This window comes from Orcinus orca, chromosome 9 (assembly GCF_937001465.1).
Source record: "Orcinus orca chromosome 9, mOrcOrc1.1, whole genome shotgun sequence".
Taxonomy (NCBI): domain Eukaryota; kingdom Metazoa; phylum Chordata; class Mammalia; order Artiodactyla; family Delphinidae; genus Orcinus; species Orcinus orca.
In genome coordinates, this window is record NC_064567.1 from 62283611 (window position 1) to 62295963 (window position 12353).

At 35.7% G+C, this 12353-nt stretch overlaps 1 pseudogene; it reads left to right on the plus strand.

Annotated features, from left to right (window-relative positions):
- The first annotated feature begins 306 nt into the window (after positions 1-306).
- LOC101270187 (60S ribosomal protein L9-like) overlaps positions 307-12353 on the plus strand; it is a 58513-nt pseudogene continuing 46466 nt past the window's right edge.

The following is a 12353-nucleotide window of genomic DNA, read 5'->3' on the forward strand; positions in this document are numbered from 1 at the left end:
GTGGTTGAGAGTCCGCCTGCCGATGCAGGGGACACGGGTTCGTGCCCCGGTCCGGGAAGATCGCACATGCCGTGGAGCGGCTAGGCCTGTGAGCCATGGCTGCTGAGCCTGCGCGTCCGGAGCCTGTGCTCCGCAATGGGAGAGGCCACAACAGTGAGAGGCTGGCGTACCAGAAAAAAAAGTCATATAAATGGAATCATACAGTGTCTTAGTCTGCTTATGCTGCCATAACAAAATATAATAGATTTGATGGCTTAAACAACAGCAATTTATTTTCTCACAGTTCTGGAGGCTGGAAAGTCCAAGATGAAGGTGTTGGCCGATTCAGTTCCTAATGAGAGCTCTCTTCTTGGAGAAGAGTGCCTTCTAATTGTGTTCTCACGTTATGGAGAGAGAGTGTCAGCAAGCTCTCTGGTATCTCTTCTCATAGAGCACTATTCCCATCATGAAGTCTTCACCCTCATGACCCCATCTAACCCTGTAAATACCATCACATTGCGGGGTTAGGGCTTCAACATAGGAATTTTGGAGGGACACAAAACTTTCAGTCTATAATATATAATATCGAACCTTTGGGGATTGATTTTTTTTTCACTCATCATAATTCTCTGATTTATCAAAGTTTTTGTGTGTATCAGTACTACTTTTTTTTTTATTGCTGAGTAGTATTCTCTGCTCTGGATATACTGTGGTTTGTATAATCATTTACCTGTTGAAGGACGTCTGTGCTGTTTCCAGTTATTAGCTATTACAAATAAACTGCTATAAACATTTGCGTGCTGTTTTTTTATGGGTGTGAGTGTAACTGTTCTTTCCTCTGGGATAAATGCCCAGAAGTACAACTGCAGAGTCATATGGTAATTGCATGTTTAATTTTTAAAGAGACTGTCAAATTGTTTTCCAGAGGGCTGTACCTTTTTACATTCACACCTGTGATTTTCCCATTTCTAATTGTTTTTTTTTAAATCGTTGAGTTTTGGGAGTTATGTATTCTATAGCCTCATCCTTTGTTGGATATGTGATTTGCAAACACGTATTTTGTCCTCTGTCTGTAGCTTGTATTTTCATCCTTTAACAGGGCCTCTAGCAAAGCAAGTTGATACTGTTATCGATGTCCAATTTATCAAAATTTCATTTTGCTTTATAGTTTTAATTTTACATTTAGGTTTGTGATTCATTTTGAGTTATGTTTGTATAAAATGTGATTCTTAGGTTAAGTTTAATTTGTTTTGCCTTTGGATATCCAATTGCTTCATCACTATTTGTTGAAAAGTTTTGTTGATTGATTTGTGCAGCCTTTTTTTAAAAAAAGAATGACAGAATTTCAAATGAAGCAGAGTTTAGCTCCCCTTTCCAAACTAAAGTGATTTTTGTTTTTCTGGGGGGTGGGCACTTTGGTCAGACTCCTCCCACACTCTACATGCCATCATATGACTTTGTACCCAGACAAAAACAACACAGAATTGGTGACCATTCTCTTATTTTTTCAATCAGTTACCTAAATTCTCACTTACCTTATTAACAGGAATATCAGCAACTCTACCTTTTAAACTTGCTTATGTATTTTATATTTTATTGTCAAAAAAATTTACATAGTTCAAATGGGGTCTTTTGGATTCTTTGAAGTCAATTGGCATGGGATTGATCTATTATTATTATTTTATCTTACTGCCAAACAAAATTATGTCTGGAGATTGGTCTGACAGATGCAGCCTGTGCCCTGCAGTAATGGGTAATGAGTCCTTGCAGCTTCAGATCCTTGCAGAGTCTGTAGTGGTCTTTTAACCAATGAGTTGGTAAATTATCTTTTAAATTCTGAAAACACAAAAGTCTTCGGAACTTCTTTTCTAGGTATTGAGCTACTAACTCTCAATCCATTCTTCCAAGAAAGGCTTCTCATAGATACCAAGATGATTTGTTCTTATTCAGTAAGGTGCAGTTCACGGCGTTCCTCAAATTAAAACAAATTTTTGTCATATACTTCAAATGAAAGATGTTTTAGTCACTGAGAAGGGGATGAAGTAGATATGGTTCCCATACTTATGTGACCTTAAAATCAGTATCTCTTGGGGATAGGATATTTTTAATAACCGTATAATGTTTTGTTTTTCTAAAGCTTAAATTAAAGAAGAAGGGGAAAAATCCCTGTTTTTGAAAGCAAAGGAATGTGGAATTAGGAAGGTAAAACGACTCTCTCAAGGTCATATCAGAAAGTTCTGGTCCAGGTCTATTTACAGTGTATCTTTAAATGTCTCACAGACAGGCACCTGCAAAATGCTAACTACATTCCAGAAATGCATAAATGTATCTTCTCTTAGATTTTATGTTCAAAAGCTTTTTATTTGTAGAATAGTGAAAGAAAAAAGGAAATTGTATTTCACAAGTGTGAAATTGTGTACTTGTATTTCACAAATATACAATATATACAATCTCAGGTCCCTGAAGTTTATCTTTATTTGTAAGATCACTTGCTTGCTTTGTGAGTTGTCTATGCTTCTTCTCAATAACTGGAATGAATGTCTCTGTAGAAACCCAATAATCTTGAGACTGAAAAGAGTAACATGTTGTCCTAAGGATAGGCAAGTTATAAGAACTAAAATGCTATATTTTTTACGGCAGGCAACTGAGGTGGCACTTGGTGGGGAAAAAATGCCTTTTGCTCCTTAGAATGGCAAGTTAATGTCATAATAGTACTACCAACTTTGTGAGTTGCTCCTTTTTCAAAGTCACATCTTCAAAAAAAAATCTCAAGAAAGGGTAAAGCAAAAGTATTTTGCGGGGAAAAATATATTAATTTTCTAGTCTGAATTTCTGGCTGTTATCTGTATAATTACTGGTTTGACTTCACATCAGTATACAGGAAATTCTTTATAATAGTTTTCTTTATGTTAAATTGTGACAGCTGCTTTGATTTTGACAGACATCCAGTGAAGTGTTTCCGATGCAGTATGACAGTGCCAGCCGTGACGTTAATTGCATCTTTTGTGGGAAAATGCCACATGTAACATTTCAAACAGAATCCAAACACCAGGGTAACTATTCATTTATTTCACTCTGCAATAGAACTCTGAAATATTGGCCTTCATTTTGTCTTCCTCAGTTTCATAATTGACTGTTTCAGCTATATGCACTGATCACATTAGCCAGCACTATCAGTTAACTAGGCTGTCTAATCAAGTATGTCTGTTTTCAACAACATATGTTATCCAGTCCATTTAAGGAGAATATGTTAGAGTTGTAAGCTGTATTTTATTTTAAAGAAAAAATTAATTTGAGAAGCAAACAAGTCAGTATTATTTTCCCCAGAAATCCATAAAATATGAAACATCACTTTGAGTTAGAGGCATTGATATGAATGTGTACAAAAAATGTAAATTAATCTCTTCAACTGGAATTAGAGTTTCTTGGGTTCTGTTGCTTCCTTTTTTTTTTTTTGATAGTAACATCTTTCTTACCATGAATTTAGTGTTATGGTTAAATTACTGCATTGTATACATGCATGTATTCATACATATATTGATTTAATAAATATTTTAAAATTTATTCAGTTCCAGGCACAGTGGTGAGCAAACTGTAACTGGTTGCTGTCTTCATAAGGGTCATGTTATATCAAGTATTGCTTTAAAATAATGCATAATTAGTATTATCAAGTGACCCAAGTTTTCTTGCACCTATAGTCAGCTTTACTATTTAGGATATAATAACTTTACCTAGAATCAGAAAGTCCAAATTTTACCCTAGAAGCACTGAAATAATTTTTATTATAATTCCATTTCTTACAGCTTCGAGTTGTACTCCTCACCCACGTGTTGCTTGAGAGCTTTTTAAAAAATCCATATTCATTTACAAGACCCCCAATGCCAAGCTCAGAAAATTAAAACATTCCTGTTTTTTTCTGAGTTGTTACTGTCATGGCAGTGCAGAGAAAATAAATAATGCACATGGCAATAATTTAGTCTGACCATAGGAAATACTTTCCCTGAACCAACCATGGTCTTTCGGGTTCAGTAGTGATGATCAGTTGCTATTCCATAATAGCTATTTCCACATTGATAATGTCAGTGTATTTAACAGATTTGTGTTCATGCTGTTGCAAGTTAAAAAAATTTGCTACCAGCAACTGGTGCTATCTCATGTCTTTGAGAACATTAGCCAAAATATAAAAGTTCAATATCCATTATTGATGAGGACACTGGAGAGACATTTAGAAATAGTTGAGTATATTGATTATCAGATGTTATTAAGATATTAAGATAGGGACTAAATGTCCTCAGTTTGCTATTTAGAATTGTGGGACATTAATTAGCCTAAATCACATGATGCATTATTCACTTGATTACAGAAGAAATTATAGGCTATTTAGAGAGACCTGGTATATGCTTTCAGCCTTGACCCATTGCTTACATATAATTGATGTTCAAGGTTCTATCACCATCTCTCTCTTCATCTTTATACTTGCCTTGAGTGAATTTATGTATTCTTATGACTTTTAGCTATCTTAATGGCTGTCAAATCTAGACTTCTTTACTAAAGATAATTTTCAACAATTTGTTCTATGTCTTCATGTCATTTATTTTTAATTACAACATCTTCAAACTTTGAGTTGCTCCCCCAAATTCTGTTCAACATCTTATGTTTCTTAAATTGTTATCCCCTACAGATTGCTAGCATAAGATATTGGTAATGGCTTTATTTGTCCTCTCATCCTAACCTCCGTGTCTAAGTTACCAAAATAGGCAAATTTTTCTATTTTCTCTCATGTAGGTGTTGTATTTTTCACTCCTACTGCCATTTCTCTACTTCAGGCCATATTGTTTCCACACACATTTGCCTATTTACAATAGCTTTCCAATAGCTTTTAGAATTCTAAAGAATTCTCTTTAGAAAATGTATAGAATTGGTCCTATTCCTCTACTGTTAGCAATTATCTCATTACTCCAGACACGTTAGCCTGACATGCAAGGCTTCTACTCATGCCCACTTCCAAACCATTCTCCACGTACACCAGAGGGACATATTCAAAATGTAAATCAGAGCATGTTCCAACACTGCTTATAAAAACAATGCTGTAAGCTTCCTACTGCTTCTAAAATACAATCTGACCTCCATTTCCCAGCTGAAGGGCTGTGCACGATCTGGTCCTGACTACCTACCTACCTTCCCACACCCTATTTGTGCCACTCTATTCTGTGCTTGGTATGTTCTGGCAACAGTGTCTTTGATAATCAAAAGTACATAGTTAATAAGGTATTTTTTAAGTACTAACTGGGATAGCAGAGAAAATAATGTGTCTTGCCAACTTAAAGGGAAAGGAGAGAATTATATGGAGAATAATTGCTGTAATTCAGTTCCCATTACCACGAATAAAGAAAACCAAAGCAGTCATAATCACTAGAAATGTTCATTGGTATATTTTTATTTTATCATAAAAGTCTGAAAATGGTTGAGTTGTGATTCTTGACATAATTCATGAGTTTGTATGGGTGTACAGATATAAACGTGTAACTTCACTCATAGGAAAACAGTCAAGGTGCAAATATAATTATACACAGGTTGTCCCTATACTTAAAGTGAGTTGTGTTTCTGGAAAAAATACAGACGTTTCACAATTTTAGCAGATTTTAAAGTAGTCACTTTAACTTTTCCACAATCATAGTTGACTTTAAAATAGTTACCTACCCAAGTCATTTTTAGTACTTTTTTCTTGGTTTTACTTTTGGTCTGGTTACCATCATCAGGATACCTCTTATTACATTATATTCACAGACACAATTCCTTGTTTTGTAATTTAATATTTACTGAATATTTTTTCATGTGTGAATAACTGCATTGTGTGTAAAGCAGGGAGTTAAACAAGGAAGTTTCAGTTGCTGCAGTCTGGTTAGGAGATGCCAAGAACACTAATAACTGTGTTACCTTGTATATTCCTATTGCTTCCTTAACCTAATTCCTTTATTTCCTTCTCTTGCCAAGATGAAAAGACTCTTGTGAGGTCTTCTAATGAGCTAACATAGAATCGAAAAATAATAGGTTCTGGAGATACACTAAGAAGGGGGCTTTGAAGAAAATCTTTATGCAGGAGGTAGTTTGACCCTTAAGAAGTTTTTGTTGCATCATTTCTTTGTGTGTTGCTTCTATTAGCTGTCAGCTGTTATAAGAACTCTGTGTCTGAAAAAGATTTAGTGAGAATTTATCATTTTTATGTGGGACAAAAACTGAAACTGAAGGCCTGGCTGTTTATGTCCTGATGTAGTAACGAAGATCATACACAGCAATATCCATATGTACACAGATCCGTGAGTAGTCATATCATAATATTTTTTAACATCTTTATTGGAGCATAATTGCTTTACACTGGTGTGTTAGTTTCTGCCTTATAATAAGGTGAATCACATATACATATATCCCCATATCTCCTCCCTCTTGCATCTCCCTCCCTCCCACCCTCCCTATCCCACCCCTCTAGGTGGTTACAAACCACTGAGCTGATCTCCCTGTGCTGTGCGGCTGCTTCCCACTAGCTCTCTATTTTACATTTGGTAGTGTATATATGCCCATGCCACTCTCTCACTTTGTCCCAGCTTACTCTTCCCCCTCCCCATATCCTCAAGTCCATTCTCTAGTAGGTCTATATCTTTATTCCCGCTTTGCCCCTAGGTTCTTCATGACCATTATTTTTTTTTTTTGGTTTAGATTCCATATATATGTGTTAGCATACGGTATTTGTTTTTCTCTTTCTGACTTACTTAACTCTGTATGACAGACTCTAGGTCCATCCACCTCACTACAAATAACTCAATTTTGTTTCTTTTTATGGCTGAGTAATATTCCATTGTATATATGTGCCACAACTTCTTTATCCATTCATCTGTTCATGGACACTTAGGTTGCTTCCATGTCCTGTCTATTGTAAATAGAGCTGCAATGAACATTGTGCTACATGACTTTTTGAATTATGGTTTTCTCAGGGTATATGCCCAGTAGTGGGATTCCTGGGTTGTATGGTAGTTCTATTTTTAGTTTTATAAGGAACCTCCATACTGTTTTCCATAGTGGCTGTATCAGTTTACATTCCCACCAAAAGTGCAAGAGGGTTCCCTTTTCTCTACACCCTCTCCAGCATTTATTGTTTCTAGATTTTTTGATGATGGCCATACCAGTGTGAGGTGATACCTCATTGTCGTTTTCATTTGCATTTCCCTAATGATTAGTGATGTTGAGCATCCTTTCATGTGTTTGTTGGCAATCTGTATATCTTCTTTGTATAAATGTCTGTTTAGGTCTTCTGCCCATTTTTGGATTGGGTTGTTTGTTTTCTTGATATTGCGCTGCATGAGCTGCTTGTAAATTTTGGCGATTAAGCCTTTGTCAGTTGCTTCATTTGCAAATATTTTCTCCCATTCTGAGGGTTGTCTTTTCATCTTGTTTATGGTTTCCTTTGCTGTGCGAAAGCTTTGACGTTTCATTAGGTCCCATTTGTTCATTTTTGTTTTTATTTCCATTTCTCTAGGAGGTGGGTCAAAAAGGGTCTTGCTGTGATTTATGTCATGGGGTTTTCTGCCTATGTTTTCCTCTAAGAATTTAATAGTGTCTGGCCTTCATTTAGGTCTTTAATCCATTTTGAGTTTATTTTTGTGTATGGTGTTAGGGAGTGTTCTAATTTCATTCTTTTACATATAGCTGTCCAGTTTTGCCAGCACCACTTATCGAAGAGGCTGTCTTTTCTCCATTGTATATTCTTGCCTCCTTTATCAAAGATAAGGTGACCATATCTGTGTGGGTTTATCTCTGGGCTTTCTATTCTGTTCCATTGATCTATATTTCTGTTTTTGTGCCAGTATCATACAGTCTTGATTACTGTAGCTTTGTAGTATAGTCTGAAGTCAGGGAGCCTGATTCCTCCAGCTCAGTTTTTCTTTCTCAAGATTGCTGTGGCTATTCAGGGTCTTTTGTGTTTCCATATAACTTGTGAGATATTTTGCTCTAGTTCTGAGAAAAATTCCATTGGTAGTTTGATAGGGATTGCATTGAATCTGTAGATTGCTTTGGGTAGTAGAGTCTTTTTCACAATGTTGATTCTTCCAATCCAAGAAAATGGTATATCTCTCCATCCACTTGTATCATCTTTAATTTCTTTCATCAGTGCCTTATAATTTTCTGCATACAGGTCTTTTGTCTCCTTAGGTAGGTTTATTCCTAGATACTTTATTCCTTTTGTTGCAATGGTAAATGGGAGTGTTTTCTTAATTTCACTTTCAGATTTTTCATCATTAGTGTATAGGAATGCAAGAGATTTCTGTGCATTAATTTTGTGTCCTGATACTTTACCAAATTCATTGATTAGCTTTAGTAGTTTTCTGGTAGCATCTTTAGGATTCTCTATGCATAGTATATCGTGTCATCTGCAAACAGTGACAGCTTTACTCCTTGTTTTCCGATTTGGATTCCTTTTATTTCTTTTTCTTCTCTGATTGCTGAAGCTAAAACTTCCAAAACTATGTTGAATAATAGTGGTGAGAGTGGGCAACCTTGTCTTGTTCCTGATCTTAGTGGAAATGCTTTCAGTTTTTCACCATTGAGGACGATGTTGGCTGTGGGTTTGTCATATATGGCCTTTATTATGTTGAGGTAAGTTCCCTCTATGCCTACTATCTGGAGGGTTTTTATCATAAATGGGTGTTGAATTTCGTCGAAAGCTTTCTCTGCATCTATTGAGATGATCCTATGGTTTTTCTCCTTCAATTTGTTAATATACTGTATCACATTGATTTGCGTATATTGAGGAATCCTTGCATTCCAGGGATAAACCCCACTTGATCATATTGTATGATCCTTTTAATGTGCTGTTGAATTCTGTTTGCCAGTATTTTGTTGAAGATTTTTGCATCTATGTTCATCAGTGATATCGTCCTGTAGTTTTCTTTCTTTGTTACACCTTTGTCTGGTTTTGGTATCAGGGTGATGGTGGCCTTGTAGAATGAGTTTGGGAGTGTTCCTCCCTCTGGTATATTTTGGAAGAGTTTGAGAAGGATAGGTGTTAGCTCTTCTCTAAATGTTTGATGGAATTTGCCTGTGAAGCCATCTTGTCCTGGGCTTTTGTTTGTTGGAACATTTTTAATCACAGTTTCAATTTCAGTGCTTGTGATTGGTCTGTTCATATTTTCTGTTTCTTCCTGGTTCAGTCTCAGAAGGTTGTGTATTTCTAAGAATTTGTCCATTTTTCCAGGTTGTCCATTTTATTGGCATATAGTTGCTTGTAGTAATCTCTTATGATCCTTTGTATTTCTGCAGTGTCAGTTGTTACTTCTCCTTTTTCATTTCTAATTCTTTTGATTTGAGTCTTCTCCCTATTTTTTTTTGTGTGTGTGTGTGGTACGCGGGCCCCTCACTGTTGTGGCCTCTCCCGTTGCATAGCACAGGCTCCGGATGCACAGGCTCCGGATGCACGTGCCGTGGCTCACGGGCCCAGCCGCTCCGCGGCATGTGGTATCTTCCTGGACCGGGGCACGAACCCGTGTCCCCTGCATCAGCAGGTGGACTCCCAACCACCGCGCCACCAGGGAAGCCCTCCCTTTTTTATGATATAATATTTTTAAAATGTATTTAAAAATTAACTGAAAGTCTTTTTTACATCAGTAATCAAACAGATTTTGTAAGCTGTTGTCAGATGACAGTTTGTGTTACTTGTGGAAAAATTGGCAATTTGTACCAAAATTAAATTAGAAATTTGCCAATGGGGAATTGTTTTTGATTTGAAATGTTTTTTTAATCTAAATTCATATTTTTGAATAGTTTTCTTCAAGAGAATATATGATCATTCCTCTAATTTTTATAACAGCAAATTCTCTTTCAAAGTTCTCTACTTCACCTTTTCATTCATTTTTATAATTAGAATACTGAAAATTCTACAGAAAGCTGTCTGTTTTTACACTCATGTGAGCTGTGTTTGTGGATGGTTTAGGCACAGAGAATTAAATCTGCATGAAATCATCACATTTCCCTAGATGTCACCGTGAAATTGGTACTTTCCCCTGAAAATTTCCATGAAATTACAAAAATTATTGCATCTTTGTCTCTGGATGTCTTGCTTTGAAAAATAAAGGAGGCTGAGTGAATCTTTCTTGTATCTCAGTTCCTGGTATAGCTAATTATTCAAGAAACTAATATCATAAATTAAGCAGTAGGAGGAAGAAAGTGTACAGTTTATATAGGAAAATTTTAGAAGAAGTTGAGTCTTACTACGTGTCTAAATTCATTAATCAAGGAGCCCTAACTTCTGTTTCCAATGAATGACAGACTATGGCATAACACAAATTGTCCATTTTTGCCAGTTTCATAATTAATTGTAATAACTGTAGGCAAATAATGTAATAATATGTATTGTCATTATGACTGGTTAAATTGATGAATTAACTATAATGAAAGCTGCTCTCTTTTATTGTTTATGAAAATGATCTTTCAAGAATGATTTAAAGTATATATTTAGATTACATGTGTGCCCCCACCTACCTCCTTCTAATATTGGTATGGGAGATATTTAAGTATAATTATTTCCTCTGTATTTTGAGATTATACATCCCTACACTTTTAATATCATGTTTGGACATGTGACTTGCATTGCCCCTCTTCACAAGACGATTATGGCTTCCTGCTTCACTGACACCACTCTTGATATATGATTTGCCTGGGCCATAAATGTGAGTAAAGGGGTTTTGTGCCAACATCTAAGTATGTACCTTGGAGCCACTGTATGGTTCTGCCATAGTGTCTTTTCCTTCTGTCATAAGACACAATTCTGTAGCTAGGGGCTGCTCCTTTAGTCCAGACTGCTTGAGTCCCAAAGCTAGGAGGAAAGAAGCTACCTTGCAGCCAACCCACAATGATTATGTGTAACGAAGTGAGAATCCTTTACCCTTGTAAGGTAAACTCATTGAGAATGTGGATTTGCTACTGCAGCAAAACTTACTTGAAGTTGACTAATACAGTGAGCAAGTCAAATTTAAAAGTATTTCAACTTGCTGAAGTAGATGAAGACCATTCACTGATATTTATTTTCTTATTTTTTGAATAAAAATAAAAGACAGAAATGTTATCATGCTCTTCACCCCAATTATTTCTGATTATTTGACAATAACTCTTGCCACACAATATCAAAATGAAATGTAACTGATCAAATGTGACATAGAATCAATGGTAAAAATCTCTGTTAACATTTTTATTTGAAATATTTACAGAAACCCTAGTTTATGATTCTGAAGTAAGCATGCCCATAATTAACTCCTTAATGATATACCTTTTTATTTTGGGGATATTCTCTTTTTATAGAATGTTTTCTCATAGAGGGAAAGAAAATAGATCTAATACCAGCTATTCTATCTTAAAAATAACTAGCTCCTGAGTTTTTAATTTATTTAATTATTTCATAGATAATTCAACATTTATTTGCTGCCTGCTACTACAATAGCATGTTGATATTTATTGAGTGTTAACTTTATGCCAGGAACTGCTCTAGCACTTTTATTGACTCAATTTAGTCCTAAGGTGGATACTATTATTATCTCCATTTTACAGTAAGTTATGGGAAGATTTGGTAACTTGTTTGTAGCACACAGTAGAATGAAGATTTGAGCCCAGTCTGGCCCTAGAGTCCCCACTGCCCTTAAAACACTAGCTAAGCTGCTTTTCACACTGGTGCACTATTTTTTTTTGTGTGTCAGACATTATTTTAGGTTTCGAGAATATAGCAATAAACAAGATGGTTAAGAGTCTAAATGTAATGGAGCTACAACATGTAAGAAAATAACTTATCATTTCAATTTATGATTGAATATGCTGTAAAGAATAAAGGGGGGAGGATGAAAGAGATGACTGCAAAGGAGCAATATGTGTGAAAAGGCGAGAACCATGGAAGTGTGATACCTGGAAACCAATGGAAAAAAGTGTTTCAAAAAGAATGAAGTGTAACAGTGTCATATGATGATGAGTATTGAGTAAGAAGTATTGAATAAAATTTGGGTTTGGCAACATGGGAATCTTTGGAGTTGAAAAGGGTGGTTTCAGTGGATTTGTGGGCATAAAATCCTGATACTTAGAGATTAAGAGAGAGATTAAGGAAAGAATGGGAACTTCTGTTTCTGCAGTTTGGAGAACTTGATAACCTGAATAAGCGTTTCCCTGAAAACAGCAGTTGCAGTAACATAAACAACAAATGCTAATAAACAAACAGACAAATTTGGAAGAAAATTTAATAAATTTCTTAGAAAATGAAGAATCCTCAAAAGGCAAAGACAGCATGAATGTTGGAATCCATAAAGGTAAGGGTGCACTCAAGCCAGTTTTGAACCTGTAGATTC